Raw genomic sequence first — 13,829 nt, 5'->3', positions numbered from 1 at the left:
CTGGATGAAGCCTTGGGTTAGATGGTTTAGTGTGAGGTGTCCCTGCCCACGGCAGGGGGGTTGGAGGTAGGTGATGTAAAGGTCCTTTCCAACCCTAACCATTCTGTGAGTCTATGATTCTATGTATGTCAAAATCCTTCTTCAGGTAAGTAAGGTCAACAAAGCCGGTGTCATTTCTCACCGAATAAAGTTGTGCCCGAGCCTAAGGAGGCAGGAAACGGTGAATTTTCATTCAGTCTAATCAAACTTAACCCGCAGTATTCCTTCCTCGAGCACGGCAATAGCTCTACAAATCCGCTTGGAGTCACTGTAACACAGCGGCGAGGGTGCAGGAAGGCGGAGGTCCCCTTCCCCCCATCCCCGGGCTTCATCCGCTGAATCAGGCAAGGGAGATTTCGTGAGCAATGTGACTGACAGACCAGGGCTGTCTTGTTCGAGTTGCTAATCAGTAACTGACCCTTCTTTTCACATTTACGTTGGGTGATGTGCTTAAATGTGGCCATGAAAGCGGAAATCAATATAGTGTGTTTTGACAGGTATTTGAGGAATAGGTTTATGCTTTGCAAAGTGGTAAAAGCAAAGTGTTAACTAACTTGTTAGAAACCCAAGAAAATTATTTCATACCTGCTCGTGTCCTTGGGTACATGCTCATGCCCAATCCCATTGAAGGGATAGGGTTGCTCGTACACTCCCGTGTATCTGCATACAGAATAGCTCACAGATGCTGCAATAGTTAAGACAGATTAAAACACAAAGCATTTTATACACCAGCCTCAACTGATCAAAGTATTTTTAGCATGGTATTTGACAGGAGGACATGCCACATAACAAGCCAATACTAAAATAAGTAATTTACAATGATGCAGTTGGCAGAGAGGTAAAAGAGCACTCTAGCCAGAAGCAACAGTATTGAAAGTCTATTAAATTATTACCTTACAGTTTCAGTGACTAATAATGACTTGAATGGGCACAAATGCATTTCAGTTTTGTAAAGACAATTTGTGTGTATTTCAGAGATGGGATGATTCTCCCTGGGTGGAAACAGCATAGTTGTGCCTGTCATGAAACATTCTGCTATCCTCTGTCCTTTCTCCACATTACCATTTAAAACCCGGATATTTAGACCATGCCGAAGTACCGAACAAGATGTTTACGGTACCACTGCTGTCCTAGTCACTGCGTCTCTCTTTCTTGAGCATTCTTGTTTCAAGGGTGATGTATTTGCTTCTGAATGATATCCTCAGCCACCAGACAGATGTGTACTGAGTTTTTTAGCAAAGGATTGAAACAGAATATAGAGCTGGTGTTGAGCAGGCTATGGTCACAGGCTGCAATTCTCTGTGCAATTCCAGAGAGAAGCTGTGGTGATTGGTAGTTAATAGCATCTGTTGGAAGGGTGAATGTGGTGTAAAATGCTGAATAGGAAGGAAGCTACTGTCTGTAGCTTATTAATAGCAAAGAATATTTTGAAACTAACTTAAAAAATGCACATCACCCTTTGTCATTCTGAGTAGACAATATACTGTATTTCTGAGTGAGACTGATAGAGTGTATATACTGACAAGTATAAAATAATAAAAAATAATTTAAGTCACAAAAAAACAAAATACATTTTGACAATAATCATCATGTAATTGCATCCTCACATAAATTTACTTTTCAGATGAATGTTACTTTGTGTTTAGGAATGATTCATTTATTTGAAATTGTTTTCAACACTGAAGTTTTAATGATTGTCATAACACTGATATTGTCACCAAAATAAGCTAAAAAAACCCAGAGGATTCTATCTTGAATATTTCTGTAAATGTGCTTACTTACCACAGAATAGGACACTGGTATTTTGCAGTGCTCCAAGTGTAAATCAGCCTGTGGTGCTGTGCAGACAGAGATCAAAATGGAGTCTTCCACAGCTTCTGGAGGAATTTGAAAGCCTTTTTCCCTTGTATCTATTTAGGAAAAATGCTGTGTTTTGCTCCTGCCTCGGTAGGTTCTCAATCCAGCTCCTGTAGACCTAAGCTTTAAGAATGTAAACAGCAATATATAATTATATATCTGTTTTTCCTTCAGCTCATTACTTGACCTGAATTATGTTTTCCATTCGAAGCCTAATTTGTCTCTGCTGAATGGCATAATTTCCACTGTTTGTATAATTAAAAATGAACAAATGCACACTTAGTTTCCACTGTGGCAAATGACACATTTCATTTGGTTTATTTACTTTTATTCTGTCTGCTCAATCCAGCCCCAGTTTACATGCTATCTATTTCTACAGCAAACCCCCTTCTGATACACTACAATATATGGATATGTTACACAGTATTTGTCACTTGCTTTAGACTTTTGCAGATTTCATAAACAGCCTGAACTGAGCCTGAGCAGCTGAGGAATCTGAAATACTCCCAAGAAATAAAGGTCCAAGCAAATGTGGGCATTTTCAATTTGAGCATTTTTTAAAGTGAAGTTAAACTCTTCAATAAGCTTCCATAAATGTGCAGTTGCTTTTCTTAGAAGTGCTGTTGCAGAAAAACTACATTAACTATAATTTAGGATTGTTTATACTATAAATGTGGTCATTCAGCTCTTCTTAGCAAGTGGTGACAGCTTAAAATTATCCAAATGAACTGTATTACAGCATTTTTCAAGGTAATCGTTGCACTAGTTTTTCTATTTGCTAGATACAAAGTACCTTGTTAATAAACAAAACTTTAAGGAATTAATGAATTGGTGAGTACTGTAAATACATGAAGACTTCTCTAGCATCATCAGAAGCACTCTCTGACCTGGAAGGCAAAGAGATAGGTCAGGAAATTTTTACCATATGCTGCCAATACCTGTTGTGCCATGAGGAGTTTCAGTGTGAAGCCTGGAGTCTAAGAGCTGGCTCCAAATTCCAGGAAATCGTATTTAGCTCATGTTTCTGTGGTACTTCCTGTGTTAAACCACTGACATTAATTTGAGCTGAAAATTGCTACTAGATTTTAGGGGACATTTGAGGTGTTAATAATTAAATAAAGGCAACCAGCTCCTTATGTTACACTCCCTAAAAGAAACTTCCAGGAGCTTTTAAAGATAAATCTGTAACTCCTGGCCACGACATTCCTCAGGGCAACCAGGCTGATCCATCCTCTTTGTAAGAAGAGCACCTCAGGTGACCCCTCCCTGGAAGAAGGAGGATTCATTAAGAAAGAATTGGAAAGTGTCCCAAAAGGGTTCAGGACACTGATGTGGCTTTTCATAGCCATATGAGAATAGAGAAGATTGAAATCCAGCCCAGGAAGCCCCAGGAAAGGGCAGGTCTATGGGTACTTATGCCACCTCCTCCAAGCTGGTCCTCCCTGCCTGCTTTTGGCCCGCTTGGCATTGTCACGGGAAGAGCAGACCTGACCCTGGAGAAGACACAGGGACTGGTGGCCATCCAATGTGGCCCCTTGACAGGCACCCCCCACCCAAAGCACCTCTGTGGGACTTGGTGGAGCAAGCGTATCTTAATTTTGGCAGAGGATAAATGTGTTCTGAGTAGGCCAGAACTGCCATAGCATTGCTAGGACATCTGCTCTGGCTCTTGGTGTGTGGTGAACAACAAATGAAGCAGGAATTACACTGCTCCCTTCCATGCTGGTTTGCAAAATGTTGTGGATAGGCATGCGAAATTTTGTGGTACTTCTCCATGTTGAGCCTCTGAGAAGAGACAGACTGGTATTTAGACTGGTGGAATGAAAGCTGTCTGAGCCCATCAAGGCACAGGGCAAATCCCCATTTTGCTAGGAAATGTGTCCTTGTGCTTTAGCTGCTCAGAGTTGTTACTAATATACTCCTGTTGGACCGAAAATGCAGTTTTATACCATCTAGCAGCTGGGCTGCATGTTGCCTAAAGCCCTTCAGAAAGCAGATTGTCTTGCAAAAAAAAGACAGATACCTCTTCCTAAGACTTTGTAAGGTAAAGACTCAGTTTAAGGGTGTCATCCTGCATCCAAAGGAGACAGGGACAAAAATCTCATTCACGCCAATAGGACTGGATTAAGCTCTAAGTGTAAATTTGGAGATTGGTCTCTCAACCAAGGACTAAAGCAATCACTGTAACCTCTGATGGCACAGACAGCAGCCCTGGCCGGGGTGGGAATAGTCACAATTCAGACAAAGCAACATCAGGGAGATTTTCTCCCAGAAGATGTATTTTGCTTTGATTGCCTTAACTTTAAAAGTATTTCCTCATGTATTTGGCTGCTTTTGTGGGAAAATATGGGGAAAAAAAAAAAGAGAAAAAATGAAAAAATTCAAAATTGCCTCTAACTGACATGTTGAAATTTTTAACTGGTAGAAAAGTATTTATAGTTTTCAGAGTAAAACTAACCATCTGGATGTTGGTTTTTTTTTTAGTGTCTGCTTTACTTGCTTTCCAGGTTTTTAAAATTATAATGATAATGATCTTGATAACCTTATCTGAAAAAGATGACTCCTGCATAGATTTTCACTTTAATAAGCCCAGCAAAATTAATTTTCTACTCATCTATCTTAAGTAATTGAAGCAACAATATAGATTGTTTATCTTTGGTAGTGTCCTGGGTTCAGTAGTAGCAGTCATTTTTCTCCTTCTTAGTAGCTGGTGCAGTGCTGTGGTTTTGACTTTCAGCCTGGGAACAGCACTGATTGATAACACCGATGGTTTTAGTTGTTGCTAAGTAATGTTTACTCTGACCAAGGACTTTCTGAGTCTCATGCTCTGCTGGGGAGGAGGGGAAGGCGGGAGGAAACAGAGACAGGACACCTGACCCAAACTAACCAAAGGGGTATTCCATACCACAGCATGTCATGCCCAGTATATAAACTGGGGGCAGTTACCCAGGAGGGTTAGGTCACTGCTCAGGTCAGGTTGGGTATTGATCGGCAGGTGGTGAGCGGTTGTATTCTCTTCCCTTGTTGTTTCCCTTATCATTATTATTATTGGTGGCAGCAGTAGTGATTTTGTGTTATACCTTACTTACTGGACTGTTCTTATCTCAACCCGTGGGAGTCACATTCGTCCAGTTCTCCTCCCTGTCCCTCCAGGAGTGGAGGGAAAAGAAGGGAAGGGGGGAGTGAGAGAGTGGCTGCATGGTTCTGAGTTACTGGCTGGGCTTAAACCGTGACAGGTAGCTCAAGCTGTTTGAACTGCTAAAGCCCCTGGACTTTTTATCTCTACATAAAAATACTCTAAAGGACAAAAATATTATTTATATTGCTCTATGGCAAAACCAAAGCTCTTCACACCAAGGCTCACTTTTGCCAGCTTTAGCATGAGATTGTTATTTGCTTACTGTTTTGTGTATTTTTACTGCAGAAAGTAGGCTGAGCACTACTCCCATTTCATTGCCTGAGGAGTTGTGAAGTGTCATATCCCACACAGCTGTGTACTGGGTGATCCTCACACTGGATTGGGGGCAGATTCCATAGGCAGTGGATAACATCTCCAGAGGCCGAGAGAAAGCAGGGGCAGGCTGAGTCATTCCCTGCTTCCAAATTCTTCCCAGTTGTGTCTCCTGCTCCTTTCAGCCTTATTCATGAGCAGATCACTGAGGGGGGAGGATGGTGAAAGATATTTACATTCCAGCATTACATTTAAAGTTATAAATTGCTGGCAACTATAAACAATCTCCCTGCTGATGGCACCATTCATAGAAATCTGGGTTTGCGTATGTGTTGCATTCGCATGTGTGTGCACATATCCAGCCTTGTGGGACTTCTTTCCCAGTTATGACAACAGTATTAATTCTTCTGGACTCTGAATGCAATGCCCAATGCAACAGAGACTTTTGTTGCTTTTTCTGGCTTGATGTAGGTCAGGCTGAAAGTTAGAGTCTTTCTCGCTGCTTTGAGTTAATCTTTGGCTTTAAACTAGGACAAAAGATTGTGGAGACCTTAGCTAATAGCTAGACAAATAGCAAAAATGCTTTTGAACCACTTAAATTTACTGTAGCCAAAATGTTGCACACTCTAATTTACAGTGAAGAAGTGTTAGACAAAGAGAAAAAGGAGGAGGGGGGCAAAACCATGTTTGTTGTGTGCCCACAATATGACTACTGAGTGGCTGGGAGTGAGGTTTCGAAATGAAGGGAAAACCACTCTATTTCTGCCACTGCTCTTGCCCCAGCCTAAAGAGGTGGATGTGAGAGTAAACTGAGTAGTAATGATGAGAGGTCTGTAACTGTTCTGCAAAAACCTGTTTGGTACGTGCAAAGGGGTCACAGCAATGCAGTGATCCTTCTGTGTGTTTTTTGAAGTTTGCTCACATCCTCAGTTTGATGTATAATGGGAAGAATAAAATTCTGCTAGAAAAAAATCAGTGTGTTTCATGTGTATTTTATGTATATATTCTCTGAGGTAAACGTTCAATAATGAGCTGCCAAATTTTTAGCTCATGGGGTTTAATTCCTAGCATTGCTTCATGATGTAATGACCCCAAGCCAGTGATCTTCAGCCCTTGTTCTTGGGAGTTTCAAAAGCTTTGACTGTCACACTCCATTTCTGCAGCAGGTAAAAGAAAAAACTCAAATGCATTTCTGCTGAAATGGACTGAGCATCATCTGTGTACATCGGGAGTGGGCTGCGTATGCTGGAGTGGCCTGACTGATGACCAGGGAAGAAGGAGTGTTGCCCACTATTTCATAACCAGATAGGGAAAGGCAAGAGTGCTGCAAGTGTTGTGGAGGCATTCATGGCAAGAATGGCAGTCTAGAAGAGTTCTTGGTTCAGGAATAGCTGTGGTCTGGGATAGTTTTCCCTGCGGTTCCAGCTAATTGTGGTTAAAATTATTCGTTGAAAAAACACATAAACCCCTGTGACACCAAGGTCATGAGGTAAGGATGTAATTCTGTTATGCATTACACAACCTCTGAGAAGAGTTAGTATTTTCAGCCTCCAAATAAGAAGACCCTTTTTGTCTGCAGCCAATGTTAAGTACAGTGCTGTGGCTCCTTGACTTCAGTGGCATGTTCCATGTGGGAAGACTGAGCATGTATGGCAGGTCCTAGCACTCATATCCCAGCTAACAGTCAAGCTGCTAGGAAAAAACTATCCTGGCGTTAGTGCTGATGCTGAACTGAGAATGAGTGTCCCCATCGCGCCTTTAGAGCACCTCAGAGAGAAGTAAGGCCCAGGCACAGAGAGGGGTAAAAATGAAGAGGCGGAGAGAAAGGGTGAAGGAGATGGGGAAAGCATGTGCTGCCAGCAAAGTGCTAGAATGAAGGGTTTCCTGTGTCCTGGTCTCTCTCTAAACACAGGGCATCACCCTTCCCCTGTGCCCTAGTGCTCTCTAAGGAGAGAGGATGGACAGGAATTGCATGTGCCATCTCACAGGCTATTTGGAGATGAGGTTTTTTTCCCTGGATCTTGCTCTCATGTGGCCCAGTAGCAACATTTTCCAGGTCATTTTCCACATTTGCGTTGGCCAGCTAGTCAGGGCATGGTGGGATTGTGTCTGCCCTTCACAGGGCTTGTGCCATGTGCTGGAGATCCATCAGCTTCTCTCCACAGAAGGTTACTGGCTGACTGAGCAATTTCCCTGGCTATGGCAGGGATTTTATCACCATGCAGGCTATGCTGAGGCTCAGGTAATTCATTTCCTTGCATGCCAAAACTTGGTCTGAGTCATCAGCTCAGGGCAGTTTTAGGGCTAATAACACTGACCAAAAAAAACCCCAAACAATACACTTCTGTTTGGATTTGTCATGGCTTGGGATAGCAGTGTGTCAGGAGCATGACCCTGGACACTGGGCATCTGCAAATGGAAGCTACAGTTCATAGAGGATTTCTTCTCCATATACCTTCAACCCTATGGGTTGTTACTAGAGGAAAGCAGCAAAGGAAAAGCCAAGGGAGCAAAAGTAAACCAGGTCTTTACTCAGGTGGCTGCCTTTCACATGGCTCTGTGATCTTTTCCAAGGATCATTTGTGCTGCTGTTCTTCCCATGTACCCACAGCATCAGACAAAGTCTCCAGCAGGGAATATCAGGGTCAGATCTCCCATACTGTGGATTAAAGAATGCAACTTTGTGTGTACTGGCAGATAAATGTGGTGGAGGGGGATGCTAGTGAATAGGGTACAGTGCTCTTGTGGCTCCCATGTTGGGTGGAAGGGACTGGTTAAAACCCCAAAAAATCAGAAGCAGGTCCTAGCCAGTTCTTTGCGGTCAGCGAGGGGGAGAGAACAGACCCTATAGATCTCCATGAGAAGCGCCACTCACTCGGCAGGGAGAGCAGAGCAGGCTATGCCTGCGGTTCACATCTCTTTGTCAATGGAATCCAGCCCCTGGCCTTGGGAACTGACTGGCGGCAGTTTGCAAATGTATGTGCTTGGCTGGGAGCCTGCAGTTCCCTTTGTGCCGGCGGCGCAGGGGGGCTAATAGGGAAGCCGGAGCATGTCATCCCTGACTGCCAGAGCTTCCAAGCAGTAACATGATAGGCAACTTTTCAGACAATATCCAACATGAACATTCAAGGCTGAACCTATTCTTCTTCTAGACACTGGTACTGACTGATTCCACATGCTGTTTTCCAGACTCTGTTGCTGTAATAAGCTCCAGTCCTGAATATGGACCATCCTTCCAGGAAAAAGTCCCATCAAATTCAAAAGGATTGAAACAATTTGGAATCCTTAAAAGCTGAATGTGTTTGGACTTCATGTATAATGCTTTAGAGGGAAACAAAAAAAAATATTTGTGCAGAGTTTCATATAAGGTACACAAAATTATTTGTATTTGTTCCACTTTGCTTTGCACACCCTGCTCCTGGTGCTCGCATACAACTTGCATGGATACGTATGCAATTAAACTGTGTTGTGCTGCGCCATGTTTTAAGGCAAAATAAATAGAAGCTTGAGATGGGCATGATGATGACAAAGGAAATATACAACTTTACTCACAGGAAAATCTGAATCAAGTGGCTGTAGTGGAACACCTGTTGGAGGTTCTGTTGAACTTCAAGCTAAAGGTGAGAAATTTTGTATTCTTCTAGGATATGCTAATAGGCAAAGCCAATTAGCAGAGAGAACTTGTGCTTCCTTGATTTGATGCTGGATCCCTCTGCTTCCAAGTAGTTAAGCTTCAAAATCGCCCCTGCCTGCCACTGCCATTGCTCCTCTTCCAAATTGTTTACTGGTGGATCGCACATCAAGAAAGCAAGGCAAATGGAAACATTCATAAAGACACAAGTGGGTTGGACATTTATGGATGAGCTGTATCTGGGCTTACATCTAGTTTGATGAGCGCACAGCTGCCATGGCTGACCTGATCCAGTGATGGTGATGGTCCTGCTTTCAGGGACAACCTCCAGGCATCTCTTCCAACCAGCATGGCTCCAGTCTGTAAGTCCATGATACTTGACCTGGTAGAATTACATGCTGCCTACATTTGTAATAACATGCAATTTGCTTAAACCAGCAGATAGTACTGGTAAATAGCTTGGAATTTCTGTTGAATTTAGTATTTTCTCACCACTTCTTCCCTTCTTCCCAAAAGCTAAACATAAAGCATCTCAGGACAATGTATAGCTAAAAGACTCAGTTAGCTGGGAGTGCTTTCTCACTGCCTCTCAGCTTCCTGAAACGGCTCCAGTGGAACCTAGCCTGAATTTCACCACTGCTCCTCTGGAAAAAGCTGTAATCTCATACGCCTGTCTGCAAATGCTGTCAGGTGACTGTGAAAGACAGACGTTTTTCAGTACTGCAGTTACAGCTCTCATTTCTTCTGCCAGAAACACACTAGTGGTAACATTTGATTTGCAAATCTGGCATACATGCGTCAGCCTGGTTGCAAGCAATCAACAGAAGCCATTTCCTTGGTGCAAGCAAATATATTGACATGTGTTGACAATAAACTGATTTTGTGCATTTTTGGAAAGGCAGACGGCAGCTCACATGTTTCAACTGCTTAGTTCCTCTAAAGCGGTATGCAGAAAAATATCTTTCACAGCCTAAGTACTGTTCTCGTCCCTCCTGCCAGCCACAATCAGTGACAATAGTTACATCAGAAAAATCTCATTAATTAATTCCTGGCTCCATGACTGGTGTCAAAGTCAGAATTTTGGTGTTTTTAACCATGAGTCAGTCTACATGGCACCAAGCCTGCTGGTGGCAGATGGAAGAAAAGGGGAAAAAGGATTCTAGCCCAGGAGCAAGCAAGGCTTATAGAGAGGGCTTTAACCAGGTTTAAAGGGGAAAGGGGATAATACAAGGCTTGCTAGAAATGAGCCATAGGGTAGCATGCCACTGTTGGGAGTCCAGATCCACAAGGCAACTTAAATGCATTTATGCCAATGCCCACAGCATGGGCAGCAAACAGGAGGTGCTGGAAGCCATTGTGCATCAGGGAAATCATGACATAATCACCATCACAAAAACATGGTGGGATGATTGCATGACTGTAGTGCTGCAAGGGATAGCTACAGGCTCTTCAGAAGGGACAGGCAAGGAAAAAGAGGGGGTGGGTTTGTGTTGCATGTCAGGGCATGCACTGGCTGCCTTGATCTCAATGTTGTGAGTGAGAAGGCTGAATGTTTGTGGATGAAGATCAGGGGAAAGGCCAACCAAGCAGATAAGCAGCCAGGATGAAGCTACAGATGAAGTGTTCTTCAAACAACTGGGTGAAGTTTCATGATCACTTGCCCTTGTTCTTGTGGGGGACTTCAATTTACCAGATGTCTGCTGGAAGTACAACACAGCAGAGAGGAAACAATCCAGGAGGTTCTTGGAGATGTGGAAGATAACTTCCTTACCCAGCTGGTTAGTGAGCCAGCTAGAGGATATGCCTGGCTGGATTTGCTGTTTGCAAATAGAGAAGGACTGGTGAGTTGTGTGGTGGTTGGAGGCTGTCTTGGGCAAAGCGATCACAAAATGATTGAATTTTCAGTCCTTGGAGAAGTGAGGAAGAAGGTCAGCAAAACCTCCACCTTAGACTTCCGGAGGGCTGACTTTGGCCTGTTTAGGATGCTGGTTGGCAGAATTCCATGGGAAACAGTACTGAGGGACAAAAGGGTCCAGGAAAGCTGGATACTCTTCAAGAATGAAATCTTAAGGTGCAGGAGCAGGGGGTCCCATGTGCCAAAAATCAAACCAGTGAGGAAGAGAACAGCCTGGCTGAACAGGGAGATATGGCTTGAACTCAGGAAAAAAAAAGAGAATTTTTCAGCTGTGGTCTTCCCTGTCACTGTCACCCCATGAAAAGTACAAGGATGTTGCTAGGTTATGTAGAAAGTCAGAAAGGCGAAGGCACAAATGGAACTAAATCTGGCCACTGCCATAAAAAGTACTTTCACAAATATATTAGCAATAAAAGAAGAGCCAAGGAGAGCTTCCATCCTCTACTGGGTACTAGGGGTAACCTAGTGACTGAGGATGGGGAAAAGGCTGACATACTGATGTCTCTCCTCTCAAGTAACAAGGGATAGAAAAAGAGGTAATGGTCTCAAGCTGTGTCAGGGGAAGTTTAGATGGGATATTAGCAAAAATTTCTTCCCAGAGAGCATAATCAGGTATTAGAATAGGTTTCCTAGGGAAGTAGTGGAATCGCCATCCTTGGAAGTGTTAAAAAACTGTGTAGATGAGGCCCTCAGTGATACGGTTTAGTGGTGGTCTTGGAAGTCCTAGGGTAATAGTTGGACTTGATGATCTTCAAGATCTTTTCCAACTGAGTTGATTCTATGATTCTAGATTAGGCAGTTCTTTCAGATCTCTGGAACAGTCATGATATCCTCCAATTACAAGAATATAATTTTTACGAGAATTCATGCTGCACCAAGCATGATAATAATATGTAAAAATGTATGTATAAAGTATATGTTTTAGCATATGTGATAGAGTTAGGGTTATCAAATAATAATTTTTATCCTGTTATTTCCATAAATAAAATATAAAATAAAAATAAAATATATAAAAGTATTAGTAAAGGCTTAAAAAACATTTGCTGTCTTCATTTTGACTTTAATGCATTTGTTCCTTGCTGAAGAATTAAATGGCGTAAACATCCTTCCCCTATTGTCAATAATCAAGAAACATGTGACTTTGTAATAGCTATGGCCCCAAACCAGCAAGGCCCTAAATCTCGTGTTTCATTATGGTGCTCTTGCTTTGAGACAAGCTGGTGAGCAGGTGGGCGGCATGGCACTGAATTCAGGTGGCAGACCAGGCCAGTGGGCAATGCCCATGGCGCCCTGTTCTGCCGGCAAGCCCCACAAAAATACATACTACTAATAATAACAATAATATTGCAGTCTAGTACTGCCCATCACTAGATCTCAAACCGAGTCTGTCCGACCCATATGGCTACTTCCTTGAAGGACTGTCTTGCTGCCTTGAGAGGTCGAGCTATTGATGTGGTTTAGTGATGGACTTGGCAGTCCTAGGGGAGTGGTTGGACTTGATGATCTTAAAGGTCTTTGCCAACAGAGTTGATTCTATGAATCTGTGATTCTATAATTCTGTGATTCTACGATTCTGTGATTCTACTGACCTGTCTGGCAGATTTAGGAAGCAGACACTGAGAAAATGGCTCGTGCTTGGTGGGTTTTCTGGTGGAGAACTGATCAAGAGAAAGCTGCTGGATGCTGCCCAGATCTCTGTGGGAGCTTCAGGGGCTGTTGTGGCCTCCCAGAACAAGCAGAGCTCTGCTGCTCTAATTGCAGGCTCTTCCACCAGCATTCACCTGTCAGCACAAGGTTGTGTCAGCACATCTATATTAAGCGGAAATTGGAACAAATCCCTAGAATAGCCCTTCTCAATTGTAGGGACACTGTGCCTGTGTGCCTTTCAGGTTCCCAACTGCTGAGATGGAGGGAGTGTAACAGTGTTTTTTATGATGAAAACTCTATGGACATAGAACTATTTCTGAAACCAACAAAGCCTGTAAGAAAGTTCATTAGAAGGAGTCTTGATGTGGGGAAAATGACCTGCCACAAGATGGAGAAAAGTCCTAGATCTGAGTCTCAGACTTCAAACAGTCCAAACTCTGGCTGCCGTCTCTCAAGCTTCCTGGATGTGAACTTGTAGCGAACTGATAGGAAGTATGTTGCAACCAAAGAGCCCCACCTCTAGGTTTGGACAGTGTTTGGAATCAGGGAAGCAAATTGAGTGTGTAACCATCTGTTATCTGAGGCAGGGAGTCCCTCTGCCCTCTGCAGACAGGGTGTGAGCCTGTCCCCAGAATCATCACAGTGCTGTTTGCTTATAACTGAATTTTCCAGTAAGTTGTATTTTGTCACTCAAGCTATCATCAGGTTTCACACGTTTGGATCTGTTAAAGACTGTTTATGGCAGCATGGAGAGTTTCATCTCTCTTGTCTGCTCCGGAGAATGGAAGAATTCAGTCCCTAAAATAAACGAGATTGGTTTTACCCACTTTCACTTTTCTGTTTTAAATTTTCTTTATAACACAGACATCACAAACCTCTCAGTGAAATTCTCACTTGCAAAAAGATGTGAACCTCTAACAGTCCTATGTTGCAGCTGTTCCTGTAGAGCTCCCCACACAGCGACTGCTGCACTTGAATGCACTTGCTGAGACAAAGACCTCCACTTTGAAAGTCAGAGATTTGGTGGCCGCTGTGTCAGAGACGTGTTTAAATAGAAACAGTACCTTAAACACAAGCTCTTCGCTTCTTTGTGAGACCACTTGTAATAACAGCTTATGACACTACTACACAGAAAGGTAGTATTAACTCATTGACACCTTCAGAAGATTTTTATATTGTCACCTAAATTGTACTGACACAGGCAGTCAAATCTGCACCCTCTGTAATTGTATTTACTCCTCTAACTGCTAATATTGCCTGGAGAGTTCTATGGAGGAAACAGACACTGA

The sequence above is a fragment of the Pezoporus occidentalis genome, unplaced genomic scaffold (genome assembly GCF_034315485.1).
Source record: "Pezoporus occidentalis ecotype Australia unplaced genomic scaffold, CSIRO_AGI_Poc_V1 ctg248, whole genome shotgun sequence".
NCBI classification, from domain to species: domain Eukaryota; kingdom Metazoa; phylum Chordata; class Aves; order Psittaciformes; family Psittacidae; genus Pezoporus; species Pezoporus occidentalis.
The sequence above is the reverse complement of the archived record's forward strand: the minus strand, read 5'-3'. Positions refer to the sequence as shown.